Source organism: Ahaetulla prasina, chromosome 11, assembly GCF_028640845.1.
Source record: "Ahaetulla prasina isolate Xishuangbanna chromosome 11, ASM2864084v1, whole genome shotgun sequence".
Classification (NCBI taxonomy): domain Eukaryota; kingdom Metazoa; phylum Chordata; class Lepidosauria; order Squamata; family Colubridae; genus Ahaetulla; species Ahaetulla prasina.
The window spans coordinates 7,748,086-7,766,625 of record NC_080549.1 but is presented as its reverse complement, the minus strand read 5'-3'; positions in this window follow the sequence as shown (position 1 = coordinate 7,766,625).

Below are 18,540 nucleotides of genomic sequence, written 5' to 3'. Positions count from 1 at the left end.
ATCACAGCTAACCAGATGCCTTTTTGGGGCCTGCATCCAAAATTTAACGTCATGGTCCTGTTTCATTGTTGATAGGCAGGGAACCAAACAGCCGGCTTGGGCGGGCTTCCAAATCTGAAGGTTCCCTAAAGCTAGTCTGGTTCGGCAGCTTCATCCACTTTCTGGAGCCTGACAGATCATCACCTGGATCTTGATCTTGTGAAGCACAAGCTACTCAAGAGTTCTTTCAAGTCTCAAATCGAGTGATTTCATTTTTCTACTCCTGTTTTTTTTGAAATTATAGCTGCTCCATGATACCATACTTTCCAAAAAAGTTATTTTTCATCTACGGACAAAAAGCATCCCAAACACACACACACACACACGCACAAATCAGTTCAAAGACATCTGGTTCCACTGGTCAAATTCACGTGACTTTTAAATTCCATCCAGCAAGTCCACTCAATTTAGAGATTAGATTGGAACACCCGACAGGTAGAACAATCAATCAGTTAGAACAATTAATCAGTGGAACAACTTGCCTCCAGAGGTTGTGAACGCTCCAACACTGGAAGTTTTTAAGAAGAGATTGGATAATCATTTGTCTGAAGTAGTGTAGGGTTTCCTGCCTAAGCAGGTGGTTGGACTAGAAGACCTCCAAGGTCCCTTCCAACTCTGTTATTCTATTCTATTCTATTCTATTCTATTCTATTCTATTCTATTCTATTCTATTCTATTCTATTCTATTCTATTCTATTCTGAGATGTAAAATATATGTGATTGACAGCATCTTCCTTCTTGGCCTTATCATAGCTGTATCTTCCTAGCATTAAGGAGCTTCTCAGCCTTCCTCACCTTTGAACCAAATCTGCACATTTGTGTGGCTTTAGCAGCTACTATCCTCCTAAATCACAGGTAGCATTTCTTAAAAACCAGCCCTTGGGAAAGGGATTCCATTAGAAGGCCATCAGCCTTTCATCCATGCTTGTGAGCTTTTGGACTTGCATCTGACTTTCTACTGTGTTGAGAAAAGAATGGTGGACCACTAGATGGTTCTTTGGTTTAATCCAATCTTAGGGTTCTTAGAGCTTTACAGGCTTATGAAAGAAATTCGTAGAACACAGAATAATCAGGCAAGAAGGAACCTCAAAGGTCTTCTATTTCAATTCCTTGTTCAAGGCAGGAGACCTTGTATCATCCTAGTCAAATAATTGTCCAGTCTATTTTTGAAAATCTCCAATGATGGAGCACCTACAACTCTGGGGACTCAAGCTATTCCATTGATCAATTGTTCTCAGTGTCCGAAAATGTCTCCTTTGTGTTCATATTATTATTTAGATGTTTTCTGCATCTGGTTGCTGGGTGGGTGAGGTCATGGTGGGCGTGGCCTTGTCAGCCTCCTGAACCACAGCAGGGGGGAGGTGTTTTTGCCCTCCCCAGGCTCCAGAGGCTTTCCTTGAGCCTCCAGGAGGGCAAAAACGTCTGTTAGGCCCATTTTTTGCCCCCCCCCCGAGCCTCCCCACATGCCCTGCACTTACCTGCATCCAAAACAGGCTACATGGGGACTCCGGGGAGGGGTGGGGCAGGGTGGGCGGGGCCATCCAGGAATGGGATATAGGGATTCTCCAAACTGCACTGTTCTGTCTCCTTCCCCACTTCAGAGCAACGAGCTGGCCTTTAGCCAGTGGATTCACAGCTCTTATCAGTCCTGGCAGAGAAATCGCAGCTGGCTGCCAAAGTTTAAACAAATGACTCACATAGCAAGACTTTCAACTCTCTTTGAAACAGTTTTTGCTTCCCGTGGACTGAGACCAGTCCCAAAGCTCCTTATATATCCTGTGGGGTGGGGCTCCTGCCCCACCCTTCCCTTTGATGACGCCGCCTCTCTAATCTTCTGAAGCGCGGGTCGATCCAAGTTTGATTATTATTGTTGTCAGCTGGGTCTGAAGGCGTAGCTGGGAGAAGAGAGGAATCAGGGGATGACAACCTCATTACGTCCTCCGACTGGTCTTGTTCTGGCTCCTGGAGCTGGGCCAAAGGAATCGGTGCTCCCGAGGTAAGCCTTACCGGCCCTTCCCCCTCACTCTCGGAGTCACTTTCGGGCATGGGGCCAGGTTCGGGGGCTGCAGTCACAACATGCACAGAATCTTAGCTAGAGGTTCTCCCGAACCCCTGCGAACTCCCAGCAGCCTCACCCCTGCAATAAACAAATAAATAAATAATAAACCTTTCCAGTGTTTTTCCAACACTTGTCCCTTATTCGTGAGAACAATTGTCTGCGGACAGAACAGTTTGTTCCCTAACAAAACTTATAACAGCGTCCAAGCCAATATCTGATTAGATTGTTTGTTTGTTGTTCAGAGGGAATCCAAAGAGCAAGTGTCTAGCTGTGAACCTCTCACAAATGCTGCGTAGGCATTTTAGCAATACCGCATCACTCATCTGCTCGTAACAGACAGACAGAGCAGGTTGCCTGCGCACCTCACGCTGAATATTTACAGCGGCAGGTGGCAATCTTACTCAGAATAAAAAACAAGCATGAGGATCTGTCCTGAACTTCATCAGCAGAGTTTCATTGATTAATTGATTCAAATAAATTCAGAAAGAAGCATTCCGTGATTAGACGGCGCATCTGTCGCCACAATGCTAGTGGGAGAGTTGGGCAGACGGCTGCGACTGGAGACCGAAAAAAAAGAAAAAAAAAAAGAACAGATTTTGCTCAAATTAAAATTGCCGTCTCCCCCAATTTAGCTGAAGTGGTTCAGGAATCAGAGGAGGAACAACAATCGCAAAGGGGTTATTGCGAGCGCATATTCACACTGCACATATATCGGGGCCAAGTTCTCATTGTTTATTCTTTGACGTGAGCATCAGCTTCACAATATGTTAGTATCAGCAGATGTTCCCGTTTATCACAATGTAGAAGACATTTACCTGCTGTGTTCTGCATCTCATACTGCTGTTAACAGGACAAGAACAAGCCAAGTAGTTTTCTAATAAATTGGAAATCAATGTTTGATGATGTTGGAAGCTCTAACACCAGGCTCTAAGAAAGTCTATTCATCTGGCGTGGCATTTAGGACCTGGAGAGCTAAAGAACATTCTTCTCCCATGTGAAGTTAATCAACCATGCCTGTTGATGTCTACAGAACCGCATCTATTCATATTTTACTGTCTACGAAATAATTGCTCAGTTCTGGATCCTCCCCATTGGCATTAGAAAACTTGGAATGTTAGGAAACTTGTAGAAACGTTTACACTCAGAAACGATGCTTTCCACCTTCTCCTCAAGCTCCTCTTGCAAAAGTAAATCAACAACAGAATGATTATTGGGGATTTAAATCTAGCGTGAAGTTGGGCAAGGTTATACGTAGTAATGTTTTGTAAACCTGCAAATGACTTTGTTTTTGTTTTAATCGCAATAATTACATGTGCACTAAAAACCGCTTTAAACTGAATAGAATAGAATAGAATAGAATAGAATAGAATAGAATAGAATAGAATAGAATAGAATAGAATAGAATAGAATAGAATTTTTGTTTTATTGGCCAAGTGTGGATGGACACACAAGGCATTTGTCTTGGTGCATACGCTCTCAGCGTACGTAAAAGATCATCAAGAATTCTAAGGTACAACACTCACCTTTAAAACGCTCCATGGCCTAGGGCCGGGATATTTACGGGACCGCCTACTGCCACCATTAGCCTCTCACCGACCAGTGCGCTCTCACAGAGAGGGCCTCCTCCGGATACCGTCAGCTAAACAATGTCGGCTGGCGACCTCCAGGGGGAGGGCCTTCTCTGTGGGGGCCCCTACCCTCTGGAACGAGCTCCCTCTGGGGCTTCGTCAACTCCCCGATCTCAGGTCCTTCCGCCGTGAGCTGAAGACGTTGCTCTTTCGAAGAGCAGGACTAGCTTGAACGTAGTTTTAAATTGGGGATTTTAAATCAGGGGTTTAAATGGGTTTTATATTTGTATTTAAAAGTTTTAAGGCATCAACTGAATTTAATTGTCTATTCTTTTTACTGTTTTATATGTATTATATGTTTTCTGTTGTTTTATTGGCTGTGAACCGCCCTGAGTCCTTCGGGAGATGGGCGGTATACAAATATAATAAATAAATAAATAAATAAATAATAATAGTCATTGGGTACAAATAAGCAATCAGGAACCAATCAATATCAATATAAATTGTAAGGATACAAGCAACAAAGTTACAGTCATACAGTCATAAGGGGAAGGAGATGGGTGATGGGAATGATGAGAAGATTAATAGTAGTGCAGACTTAGTAAATAGTTTGACAGTGTTGAGGGAATTATTTGTTTAGCAGAGTGATGGCGCTCGGAAAAAAAACCGTTCTTGTATCTAGTTGTTCTGGTGAGATATAAATGTAATCATTCTAAATTTGACTGTAAAAAATACAATTTCTGTAATAGAGTTGTCAAAGTCTGGAATGCTCTACTGATTCAGTTGTTTCAGTTACAAATTTTCACAGTTTCGGTCACCAACTGACTTCCGTGGACCTTACTTCATACTTAAGTGGTTAGTAGAGGGGGCGTGCATAAGTGCACTAATGTGCCTATCGTCCCCATCACTGTATTTTTATTCTTTTCTTCTTGTTCTCATTTTTGTCTGACAAATTCTAATAAATAAATAAAATAAATAAGGTAGTCCAAGCCATTTTGCTATCAGGAGTTAAGAATAAAACAGGCCTGTGACAAAGATGATCCAAATCAGGGGTGAAATGTAAAAATTTTTGTTACAAATTTTCTATGGGCATGGATTGGGGGGGGGGGGTAATGTGACTGGGTGGGGTTGGCCAACTTTTTTTTTTTTACTTTTTTATTTACTATTACTTTACTATTTTTTCAGCTGAAGAAAAATGCTTTTAAAAGTTAAAAAAAAACAAAAAACCTCTGATGATCACGCAGCTCAGCTGGGTATGTGTGGGGGCTGGGATTTTTGCTACCGGTTCTCTGAATCACCCATTGCTACTGGATCAGACGATCTGATCCAAACCGGGAGCATTTTACCCTTGATTCAAATGACCGTTGAACCTGGAATTGGGGTAATGTCCTGAAACACACGATAGAATAGAATAGAATAGAATAGAATTTTTTATTGGCCAAGTGTGATTGGACACACAAGGAATTTGTCTTGGTGCATATGCTCTCAGTGCACATAAAAGAAAACATACCTTCATCAAGGTACAACATTTACAACACAAATGATGGTCAATATATCAATATAAATCATAAGGATTACCGGCAACAAAGTTACAGTTGTACAGTCAAAAATGGAAAGAGATTGGTGATGGGAACGACGAGAAGATTAATAATAGTGCAGATTTAGTAAATAGTGTGACAGTGTTGAGGGAATTATTTGTTTAGCAGAGTGATGGCGTTCGGGAAGAAACTGTTCTTGTGTCTAGTTGTTCTGGTGTGCAGTGCTCTATAGCGTCGTTTTGAGGGTAGGAGTTGAAACAGTTGATGTCCTAGGAGGAGATATGCGCTAATGGACCCAAGAGCTCTATAACCAATACTGTAATATGTTCACCCTTATGTTGCCTCCTGAGATAGCTGTCTTACTTTCTCTAATGACAAGGCCATTTCTGAAAACCAAGCTGATCTTTTGCTTGAAAAGAGGGATGACAAACAAGTACTGAATTAGTACAATGTCACTTCTTTGAAGCAGTCCAGACAGGAAACAAAAAACATGAATACTTACATTACATGGCTTTTCCTCCCGTTTCCCAGGGTTGCTCTCACAGCCCACTGCATATAAGCAAGTATCAATGTTCCAAGGAATGCACCCATTGGAAGCAGAACGCCGAGGCAGGTAGATTCCTCAAAGAACAATTTATTGGATACATCATATTGGCACAACTGGTGAAAACCAACTCTGAAGGTTCCCACGGTTTTCACCTAACTAAAAAATGAAAGTTCCCCCTTCCCTCCATTGTCCAATAGTGGTGCTAGCAGGTTGCCTGGTTACTCTGCTCCTTTTTTTCTCAGCCACCTGTTGCAATGACCTTGGTTCCTACAAGAAAACTTTTTTTTATTTTGACTGCCAAGCCGAGCTATCTAAAATCCCCTCCTCTCTTTCTCCCCCTCTCCGTTTTGTGGCAACCAGGAAGCCTCAGAGATGGCCTCAACCGGGCTTGCTTCAGGATTATTATTATTTTATTATTATTATTATTTATTCAATTTTTATACCGCCCTTCTCCCGAAGGACTCAGGGCGGTGTACAGCCAAGTAAAACAAACAATGTAATATACAATTAAAAACGAATTAAAAAACTTATTACATAATTGGCCTAAAACTTTGGAACATAAACTAAAACCCACTAAAATTACTAGTAAAAAATTTAAAACCAATAAAATTTAAAACCAATAAATTTAAGCCAGCCCCACGCGAATAAATAAGTATGTTTTTAATTCGCGGTGGAAGGTCCGAAGGTCAGGTATTTGGCATAAGCCTGGGGGAAGCTCGTTCCAGAGGGTAGGAGCCCCCACAGAGAAGGATCTACCCCTGGGGGCTGCCAGCCGACATTGCTTGGTGGACGGCACCCTGAGAAGTCCCTCTCTGTGTGAGCGTACGGGTCGGTGGGAGGCATGAGGTAACAGCAGGCGGTCCCGTAAGTACCCAGGCCCTAAGCCATGGAGCGCTTTAAAGGTAGTCAGGGAGTACAGATAATTAGCATTTCTTGGTTTCCCAGTCACACGAGACAACTGACAAGCTATGTCCATTTCTAGTGCTAAATGCAGAGGAAGAGGAGTCAGAATATTTTTAAAAAAAATCACACTCCCAAGAAAGAAACATTTGAAATTGCCTTCCCAAAAAGGGAATATTGCATTGCAGCCTCACAGGTCAGACTCAAGTCCATTAACAGTATACGGCATTGCAGGATCCAATCTGGGTCGGTCAAGTCCAAGTAACAAGGTGTTACCTACTGAATTCTTTTACTAAAGCGTACGAGACAGATGGAATGAGCTTCTTGAAATCAACAAATGGGTGGAATAAAACAGGAACAAGAGAAATCTTTGTATCACCGTCTTGCGGTTCAAGATAAGACGACTTTGTGATGTGTCTTTGGCTTGCCTTTTACATTTTCCAGTGCCACAGATCAAAGCCGTGGCGTGAAGAGCTGGAAAATTGCCAGCTCCCTTGCAGCCATACTATCCTTTGATCCCTGCTGACAGATTCCTTTATCCAATTCTCCATTAGATTTCAGTACACTTTCTGGGCCCGGCAAATCTATTGGACTGCCCATTGAAAATCTACCCCGTAAGAAAAGCTTTTTATTCACCATCTGATTGCGTTTCTCTTATTTTCTTTAAAAAAAAAAGGTTGCTCTGGGACTAATCAAAAACAAAATTTTCTTTGGGCTGAGATTAAAAGATTCTTTTTTCTTCTTCTTCTTCTTTAAGGAAGAAATATTGGATCCCACGGCTTGGCTTTGCCAAGGTGAGCAGACAAAATCTAAAGAGGGGAGTGTGTGTGTGTGTTTTCGTAGATTTTCACAGGTATAGGTATGTAGGTCTTGGCGTATTCGGGTCTTGTCCTGTGTAAGGTTGAGAGTATCTTGGCGACGTTTCGACAAGGTCTCACTCGTCATCTTCAGGCTGGTGCTTTCGGCTTCGTGCTTGTGCGAGCAAAGTGTGGTTGGAGCTGCCATCTCTCTATAAATACTGGTGGGGAGGTGTGTAGTGGTGGTTTTGTTGCTGTAAGCGGGTTGGTTGGCTGGGTTGTTACATCTTGATTGGTTGGTGGAGTTGATGTTTGCAGATTAGTCGGCTGTTTCGTAGCATCCTGTGTGGGTGTGGTCCTAGTTGTGTGCCCATTGGTACAGAAGAAGCTACTTGAGATTTGCAACACTTATTATAGGGGATCCAAAGCTCTGTTTATTATTGACTTGTTGCACTTATCAACTGGTCTTCACTTTGAGAGTTTGAGGAACACCTAGTTTCAGCCCCGTGACTCCAAATCTCCATGAAAGATTGAGTTAAAAAGGAGTCACTCCTTGGGAAAGTTGGATCAGTCCAGCACCTCAATCATTATCAGCCTCATATCTTTGTACAATATGAAATTTCATACTTCATATATGTTCATACATACTGAATGCCAGTGATAACAGTGGGTTTTATTTATTCATTTTTCTGTAATGGGTAATAAATCAGCGTGAGGCGCCCTAGTAGTAAAAGCTGGGAAGCTGATTCAATACAGAGTCAGTCGAAAAAGGAGACCTACTTAATCTCCATTACCACTGCCTATAAAATCCATATACTTCTTGGAGGACTGCGGTATAAGTATTTGCAACATACAGTTGGGTAATTTATGTACTGGATGTCTTAATGGCTTTGTTGTGCCTGTTTTAAGATGAGAGTAATCTCCTGTTTCCCTTTCCCTCATTTTTAGAAAAAAAAAATGTTGTTTTTAATTAAAATTATGTACTACTATATATAATGCCAGGCAGAGAGAGGAAGTAATACAATGCCAAAGAAAGAGAATAAAATGCACAACTTTATAAGGCTTAAAAACACCTGAGTAGTAGTAGTAGTAGTAGTAGTAGTAGTAGTAGTAGTAGTTCTACCTCCTCCTCTTCTCCTCCTTCTTCGGCTCCTCCTTCTCCTTCTCCTCCTCTTCTTCTTCTTCTTGTTCTCCTCTTCCTCTCCTCCTCCTCCTCCTCTTTTTCTTCCTCCTCCTCCTCCACTCCTCCTCCTCCCCCTCCCATTTAATTGCCAAAGAAAAGGATACCACATAGGTATCTGAAAAAAGCCCAATGATACTCATCATTATGTCATTATGCAAGTGGTGTACATTTAGCATCAGCTTTGTCACTTGCATATAGATGATACGAAACACGTGACATTATTAGCCATCCTTCTCCTCTTCTCCCACCCTGTGGATACTCATGGATGGACCCATTTAGTCACAGTGTCAAACATATCCAACATTTTCTTATTTTTTTTACTGATAGGTATGGAAAAAGCCTGTTAAAATATATATTTTACTCACTTATCTGAGAAAAGATGGGCTATAACCAATTCGAGGGAAAAAAATCAATTTTCAGGTTTTCAAAAATAAATTAAGTTATATGCTGGGCATATAATTTTTTTTTAATGTAACTTCAACTGTCAGAGTGACACAGCAATAAATAGCATTTGGAGACACCTCAAAACTGTATGTTAATCAGTGTCATTATTATTATTATTTTCAGCTGTAAGATAAATTAATTCCAGGAAGCAATAAAGGTTGGATTGCTCAAGATAGTACATAAGACCTTTTGGAAACTCGGTGCTTTGCAATTAGGATACTAATCAAAGCACATTTCATACTCATTAGGCTTATTCTTTCTTGCAGTGTTGAACAATTATATCCCCACGTATTTAAAAAAAAAATGTGCACGATTCATAGTGTTAACTCCTCTGAAACCTGAGACGTATATAACTGAACTTAGCTGTTCTTCTTTAGCTGTCTCCCACCTTCTTTCTTCCGCTGCCTGTGGTTGGTATCGCTGCTATTTTATTTTTTTTACTAGACATAGGTATATCTGTCTTGTTCACATATCTTTCTCCCATCAGTGTGTTCTAAACCAACAACAATCTCCTTCTTTGGCTTCCTCCAGTGGTGGGATTCAATCGGTTCGGGCGAACCAGCAATTAAATTGCTGATTAGCCCTGCCTCTCTCTGCCCCACCCCTTCCAGGAGTCCCCACGCACCCCATTTTAGCTCCCTGGTAAATGCAGGGAGGTGTATCCCCCCAACCTGCCTGGTTTTGCTCCCAGGGGTGTGCAAGAGGCCGAGTGCTGCCCCTCACACCCCCTGGCCACACCCACCTCAGCCGGTCCGTTAGGTCAGAGAACCGGTTGTTAAATTATTTTAATCCCACCACTGTCTTCCTCCCTCTCCATCCTGCTTAGTTTTGTTTTAATTGATTTTTTTAAAAAAATAAGATCTTTATTTATTTAAGACCAATTCTCGAATACAGCTCACCTGTCTGGAACCCACACCTCATTTCGGACATTAATACAATTGAGCGTGTCCAGAAATATTTTACAAGAAGAGTTCTCCACTCCTCTGATCACAACAAAATACCTTACGCCACCAGACTTGGAATCCTGGGTTTAAAAAATTTAAAACTCCGCCGCCTTTGGCATGACCTGAGTATAACTCATAAAATCATCTGCTACAATGTCCTTCCTGTCGAAGACTACTTCAGCTTCAATCGCAACAATACACGAGCACACAATAGATTTAAACTTAAAGTGAACCGCTCCAATCTTGATTGTAGAAAATATGACTTCAGTAACAGAGTTGTTAATGCCTGGAATGCACTACCTGACTCTGTGGTCTCTTCCCAAAATCCCCAAAGCTTTAACCAAAGACTATCTACTGTTGACCTCACCCCATTCCTAAGAGGTCTGTAAGGGGCGTGCATAACAGCACCAGCGTGCCTACCGTTCCTGTCCTAATGTTCCCTTTGATTGTATCCAATTTCATATAGTTATTACATACTTATACTGTTGTGTTTGACAAATAAAAAAATAAAATAAATAAAAATATTTTATACCACATTTTAGTCAGTGTCCTTAAGCTGCCTAGAGTCTCCTGGGCCAAGATGGGGTGGCGTTTAAGCTTGATAAATAAAATAAAATGAATAAGGGATAGCTGAAGACATACTTTTTATGTATGCTTGTTGTTTTTAAGTGGATTCTGAATATGGGACATTTAGCAATAGCAATAGCACTTAGACTTACATACCACTTCAGAGTGCTTTACAGGGCTCTATAAGCAGTTTACAGAGTCAGCATGTTGCCCCCAAACAATCAATCTTAGAAGGATGAAAGGCTCAGTCAACTTTGAGCTGATCAGGATCGAACTGCTGACAGTGAACCAGCGAGTTTGTCTGCAATACTGCATTCTAACCACTGCAACACCATGGCTCCTTTAAGGAGTTTAAAGGAAACCAATATATTAATTCAAAGACCTGATTATCCTGGGTAAACATGAATGTGAATGTGGATAATGGCCTGCTTGAAAATTCTCTGACTTACTGTGTAACAATCCTTGGCTTCATTTTCTCTTTGAACCCACTCTTTAAACAGCTTCAATCCTAACTTCTATCCTGGACTTCCTTTTGTTAAGCATTAAACATGGCTGAGGAAGGAAAACAAGGCCTGTCCAGTCCAAACCATGTTTCCAGGATGTGTGTCTATATTTCAAATTTATTTTTGGAACACCTAAACACTTCACAACTGAAGGAAAAGAAGAAGGAAAGGCTGTAAAACCATTTTTTTTTATCAACCAAAAAGTGTTATTTATGCCAAAAAATAAAAAAGTTTGATTTTCTAAATCCCAGTGGGCTTAGAAGAAGGCTATGCCCATTCTCACTAATGTCCTTTTCTTAATTTATAATGAATGCGGTGCCGACCATTTTCGTGTTTTTTAAAACTTTTCTCTTTGTGCATTACATCCCCTCATTCAGTGGTGGGATTCAAATAATTCAACAACTGGTTCTCTGCCCTAATGACCAGCTGGGTGGACGTGGCCATGGTGGGCGTGGACAGGGGGTGTGACAGGCAGCACTCAGCCTCCTATCCCTCTCCCCCCCAAGAACAAAAACAGGCCATGGGGGGGAGCCTTGACCCCCGCATCCCATTTTGGGCCTAGTAGGCTTCCCTGCACTTATCTGGGAGCCAAAATGAGGTGTGTGAAGATTCCTGAAAGAGGCGAGACAGGGCCAGCCAGCAATTTAACTACCAGTTCTCCTGAACCGGCCTGTTGTGCCTTGTCCTCCCTCCTCTCCGCAGCCGGGCCCCTCCCATCTCCTGTTATCTGAGTCAGAATCTGATAATGAAGAGGAACGGCCTGGCATGCCTCCAGCCCCCAGCCCTGGCACCATGCCCAGATAGAATGTCAGGAATGAGCACACAAACCTCCCTCCTACAGCGTGTGTGAGTACGAAGCCAGCCACGTGCTAGAATTGCCGGCAACAGATCAGGAGGACGGAAAGTCACAGTGGACAGATCCCCGCTTCCGGAGAATGGAGAGGCGACATCAGCAAAAGGAAGAGAGGGGCAGGCCTGGATAAGTGCTGAGTCATGGAGCCACACCCCATGGCCTATATAAAGGATCTGCTTTTTGACATTCCTTGAGTCAAGCAAAGTCTCATCTGGTTTGCTGAAGTCACACCTTGGATTCCTGCCTGCCCTGAGAACTCTGACAGGAATTTGACAAAGCTGCAGAGGCTTCGTGGCCACGCTTGATACAGACTTCCCAAACCTGGCCGTCAGAGGGGGAGGGGGACACGACACAGGCCAAACTAGCCTGAACCGGCTGAATCCTACCACTGCCCTCATTACATCCTCAAAGAAAGCCTCGCTAAGGTCTTTTCCAGATCCTGAAGTGAGGAAATCGGGACTAAGAAATATTGGCTCCCTCCACAGCGCAACTATAGCAGGTTTAACAGGAATCACTGGAATAAAATTTAAGGGAGGTCTGAAGCACTGCCGGAATAAAATAGTAAAACAAATGCCCTTTTGGAGAGGAAGTAAAAACAAAAACAAAAAAGTTACGGAAATTACAGGGTTTATTCTAGCGCTGAGTAATTCATTGCCCTGATGGATAATTGACAGGCTCAACCTAAAGAAAGTGTGGTACAGTTAAAGGGCATTTTTGTCTCATTGTTTAAGGAAAGTCTGAAGATGCTTTTAAGATCCCTAGGGGTTTTCAAAGGCAGATTTCTAACGATCCTGCCCACTATTGGCTTGCGATTAACTTGATTTTTGTTGCTAGCATTTTGCAAAAGCAAAAAAAAATTTTTTTTAAAAAAAAGTTGTTATGTATTAACAGTTGTGCCTTTAAATATTTGAGCGGGAAATCAGCACGTTGCTGATTGGACGAAGCCTCCAGCAGAACTGTATAAAAGGAGAGGTTTTTCCCCCAGCCTGTTGCTGGGTTCACCATATATTAAAGAGCTGTTGTCACTACCCTGGTCTCCAGCCTCGTTACTTCCCGAACATAACATTGGCGACGAGGATGGGATCTCGAGGCTAAGGAGAACCAGAACCGAGCTGAAGCACGCTAGTTCCGAACCCAGCAAACTCAGGGCAGAAACGCGGAAATGGCAAACACGCCACCCGCACCGTACAACCCGGGCAAGGAGAAATGGGGAACATATATGACCCGTTTCGAAAGCTTTCTAGAAGCCAACGAACTACAGGGGATCCCTGATAACCCCAACCGGGCTTACTTCCTAAGCCATTGCGGGCCCGAGGTAATCGAGATTGCGGAAGCCCTGGCAGAGCCAACGCCGATACAATCGGTATCGTGGCCGACTCTGCAGACTTTGCTGAAGAACCATTTCGCACCGACGCCGTCCAAATACGTGCAGCGGTTCGAATTCGGAGAACGAGACAGATGGAGGCGAGTCCATCGGTGACTACATGGCGCGTTGAGAAGAGCGCCCAAGGACTGTGGATACCGAGACTTAGGCGAAGTGCTACTCGAGCAACTCATCCGAGGGGTCAAGGACATCCGCCACGGCGACGACTGCTAGCCAGGAGCAACCTGACACTAGCCACCGCCTGGACGAGGCCAGAGCACACGAAATGTCTACTAAAGCAGCAGAGACTCTGCAAAAGCCTCTTCAATCCAAGGCGGCGCAAAGCCAACGCCAGTACACCAGGAGGAGATTCAGTCCGAATCCGAAGGTGAGGCGAGGATGAGGAAGGGTCTGCCGGACCGAGAAGCGACACTGAGGACCGTGGCGAGTGCGGAAGCTGCGGAGGGCAGCATCAGCGCCAACGCTGCAGGTTTAAAGACGCAACATGCGGCGGTGTGGGAAGAAAGGACACTTAGCTCAGGTTTGCAGAGCGCCCAACCTTCCGCCGAAAATTCAAATCGGCCAATCAAAACGCGGAACCGGAAAGGCGGCCCGCGATTGGTTCAAACAAGAAAGGCGCAAGTCTAACCAAACGACTGTCATTATAGGCGCTACCAACCAAAGTGGAAAAGAAGATTTTACAAAGCCCAAGATCGAGGGAGTACGGTGCAGGCTTGAAGTAGACACGGATCAGCGATCACCATCATGTCCTGGGACACCCTGGCGAAGTCACTGCCCTCCGTCGCGAAGCGCCATTTGCAAGCACAGCGGCTACGAGTGCACGACTACCAGGCGAATCGCATCCCTGTTCGAGGGACCACCTCCGTCCGAGTCGAGTACGGCCCTCACAAAAGACCCTGCCCATCACAATCGTCGAAGGAACTCTGCCCAGTCTGTTGGGACTAGACTGGTTTCGTGCCCTGGGCATGGGAGTGACTGGCATCTACAGAAGTGACTGCAATTTGAAAGACATTCTCTTTAACGAGTTCGAAGATGTCTTCAAGGACTGCCTGGGCAAGTACAAGGGACCCCTATTTCCTTCAACTTAGACCCCAGGTAGCCCCCATTAGGCTTAAGGCGAGGAGAGTCCCTTTGCCCTAAAACCAAAATTGATAAGGAGCTGGACAAGCTCATAAATCAGGGGTTTTGGTGCCAGTCGATCACGCAAAGTGGGAGACGCCAATCGTCACCCCAATCAAGTCGGACGGGTCAATTAGAATTTGCGCTGACTACAAGGCGGCTTAACAAAGCCTTACAGAAAAGCGTGCCGGTTCCGTGGTGCAACATTTATTGCACTCTTTGGGGCAAGGGCAAGTCTTTGCAAAGTTAGACTTGGCCCAAGCCTACCAACAACTGCCAGTAGACGCCCGCACAGCGAAGCCCAAACGATTGTGACGCACAGGGGGCATTCAAGTGCACCGATTGCAATTTGGGGTTAGTGTGGCACCAGGGCTGTTCCAAAACCTGATGGAACGACTACTGCAAGGGCTCCCAGGGGTAGTTCCCTACTTCGATGATGTCCTAATTTCAGGGGAAAACATGGAGGAATGGGGGGGGCGGTTAAGAAAGGTCTTGAGCATTTTCCGGACAGCGGATTAAAAGTCAAGACAAATAAATGTCAGATAGGGGTCGAATCGGTCGATTTCTTGGGCTACGGATAGACAAGAAAGGAATTCACCCTACTGAGAGCAAGGTTAAGGCAATTAGGAAGGCTCCAGCGCCCAAAAACAAAGCAGAGCTGCAGGCATTCCTGGGATTGGTTAATTTTTACGCGGTCTTTTTAAAGAACAAAGCAACCGTTGCGGAACCGCTGCATAGGCTCTTAGGGAAAAATACTGTTTGGTCTTGGGGAAAGTCAGAAAATAGGGCTTTTGAAGCAGTAAAGAACCTGCTCTCAAGTGATAGCCTGCTCATCCAATATCACGACTCACTACCCCTAGTGCTGGTTTGCGATCGTCCCTTATGGGGTGGGGGCTGTACTCAGCCATAGACTTCCAAACGGCACAGAAGCCCCTATAGCGTTCTACTCTAGAACGATGTCCTCCCCAGAGAGGAACTACAGCCAATTAGACAAAGAAGCATTAGCCATTGTATCAGGGGTCAAAAAATTCCATGAGTATGTCTTTGGGCGGAATTTTGAAATCGTGACTGACCACAGACCGTTATTGGGATACTGGCTGGCGATCGCCAACGCCTGTGGCACTTTCGCCACGCTTGACTCGATGGACTATATTTTAGCCGCTTACTCATACAAGCTGCAGCATCGACCGGGAAAAGAAGTGGGGCATGCAGACGCTTTGAGCCGATGCCCACTGCCGGGGCGATCAAGACCCCACTCCGGGACACCCATCCTCCTTATTGACTCGTTGGACTCTGGCCCAGTCACATCAAAGGAAGTGGCTCGGCATCATACCGACATTGTGTTAAGGACTGTACTCGGTTGGGTACAGAGAGGGTGGCCCGCTGCGCCGGGCGAACGGTTCAAAGAATTTGTTAAGAAACGTGATGAGCTCTCGGCTCAAGGGGGGTGCCTGTTATGGGGTGATCGTGTAATAATTCCTGTTAAGTTAAGGCGCAAGGTATTGGACCTCCTCCACGAGGGTCACCCAGGCATCGTGAGGATGAAGGGGTTAGCTAGGAGCTATGTATGGTGGCCACTCATGGACGCAGAGATTGCTGAGAGGGTAGGGAAATGCCAAGCTTGCCAAGAGTCCAGACCGCTACCTCCAACAGCCCCAGTCAGAGAATGGGAAAAGCCCCAAGGGCCTTGGTCAAGAATCCACATTGACTTTGCTGGCCCCTTTCACGGCCAAACATTCCTAGTGGTGGTGGACGCATTTTCCAAATGGTTAGAGATCATACTTATGAAGTCCACCACAGCCGAAACAGTAATCGCAACCCTGCGCCACCTATTCGCAACTCACGGGTTGCCGGACACTCTGGTGTCCGACAATGGGCCCCAATTCACGGCAGCCCAGTTTGAAGAGTACCTGGCAGAGGAAGGCATCCGACATGCCCTCTCTGCACCTTTCCACCCTGCGCCGAATGGCCTTGCAGGCGTTCCGTCCGGAGCGCTAAGGAGGCATTGTCCAGGCTCAAGCCAGGTGACTGGCAAACAAAATAGACTTTTTCCTAGCCGTCAGCATAGAACCCCAAGCACAGCCACTGGGAAAAGCCCAGCCGAATTGCTAATGGGACGAAAACTCCGTGCCCACTTGATCGCTTGAACCCCATTACACACCCGAGGGTTACAAGGGGAGCTAGAAAAACAAGGAATTGAGCATAGGCGACGGGTGTGGGCCCGAAACTATGGGGACGGCCCTAGTTGGCTCGCAGGACAAGTAACAAGAGTAACAGGGCCAAAATCGTATGTGGTAGAGCTACCAGACAACCGAATGTGGCGGCGCCACATAGATCAGTTAAGGAAACGAATAACTGACCAAACCGAACCAACAGAGACAGGTAATGACCAATACCACTTTGAATCCACAGCTGACAATGACCGGGAGGCGCAAGACTTAGCTGAGGTCCCAGAGTTCCAGCGACGCCATCAGGTCCCGAGGGAAACAGCAAGGAAAATCCCAAAATTAATCCAAAGCCGGATGGCCAAGAAAAAGAGTCGGCCAATAATCCAGAGCCCGATGGCCCAGAGAAAGAGCTGGGAGGAGAAAACAGCCCCTCCGACCAGCTCGAAACACCACCCAGAACTGAACCGCGCAGGTCAGAAAGAACTAGGAGACGCCCAGGTTATTTGCGTGACTACGTCGAAAAATAACATGTAAATAAATATGTAAATAAGACCAAGTGTTTTCTGGGAGGGGAGGAGTGTTATGTATTAACAGTTGTGCCTTTAAATATTTGAGCGGGAAATCAGCACGTTGCTGATTGGACGAAGCCTCCAGCAGAACTGTATAAAAGGAGAGGTTTTTCCCCCAGCCTGTTGCTGGGTTCACCATATATTAAAGAGCTGTTGTCACTACCCTGGTCTCCAGCCTCGTTACTTCCCGAACATAACAAAAGTGGTTCTAAGAAATCACCTGGATTAATCCACGTGTGCACACTGTCAGAGAATCAAAGCTTGAAATGCAAACTCCGAAGCTCAAGGACATCCTGTCGATTTGCGACTTTTCCTGGAGGAATTGTTGGCCATAAACCAGAACAAGGACTGATACAATGAGACCTATCGTAATTGCCACATAGCTTCTTTTGTGACAGATAAAATCTCTCCTTTTGAGTTTGCCATCATTGTTTAAAGGAAAATATACGCAATTTCTCCTCTCGTCTTTGTAGTAGCGGTTGTGGGTTTTTTTTAATCCCCCAGATAAAAACAAGTCTGACAGTGGAATAAATTTTCAGAAGTGCTCCAGCAAACATTTTCTCTTTTCAAATAAATGTTACAGTTTGTGTCGGGAATTTACGCTTGTCCCCCAAAACCGTAGAAGGTGTGCATCTCTCCCTCCTCCCTCAGGCAGTGTTATTTTCATTTGTAAATAATAGCACATAGCACATTGTTCATGTGTTACCCTAATCCAAAGTTTCTTTAATTATCTTTTATCGAATAAGCCAGAATTAGTTTGGTTTGCAACCATAAAGCATGATTTATCAACTTAAATAGGTGAGTTCACCCAATGCTTGGAGTTGATCTGAGCGTCTAATTAAATTCAAAAGTAAGGAACAAAAATCTAGCGAGACGTGACTATTATAAAGCCAGATGCAAATAGACTACATGATCTGTGCAACCCAATGCAATATGAGTTAAGAAGAGAGCTGATAGAAACCATGTCAAACAAAGAAGAAAGAAGAGGGGGTCAGTCTATTCTCCAAAGCACCTGAAGGCAGGACAAGAAGCAATGGATGGAAACGGAAGAAAGACAGAAGCAACCTAGAACTCCGCCGACTCCGACAAGACCTGTGTTTAACACACAGAATCATCTATTGCAATGTCCTTCCTGTTAAAGACTTCTTTAGCTTCAATAGCAATAATACAAGAGCAAACAACAGATTCAAACTTAATGTCAACCGCTTCAATCTTGATTGCAGAAAATATGACTTCAGTAACAGAGTTGTTAATGCTTGGAATACACTACCTGACTCAGCGGTCTCCTCTCCAACTCCTAAAAGCTTTAACCAAAAACTGTCTACCATTGACCTCACCCCATTCCTAAGAGGACTATA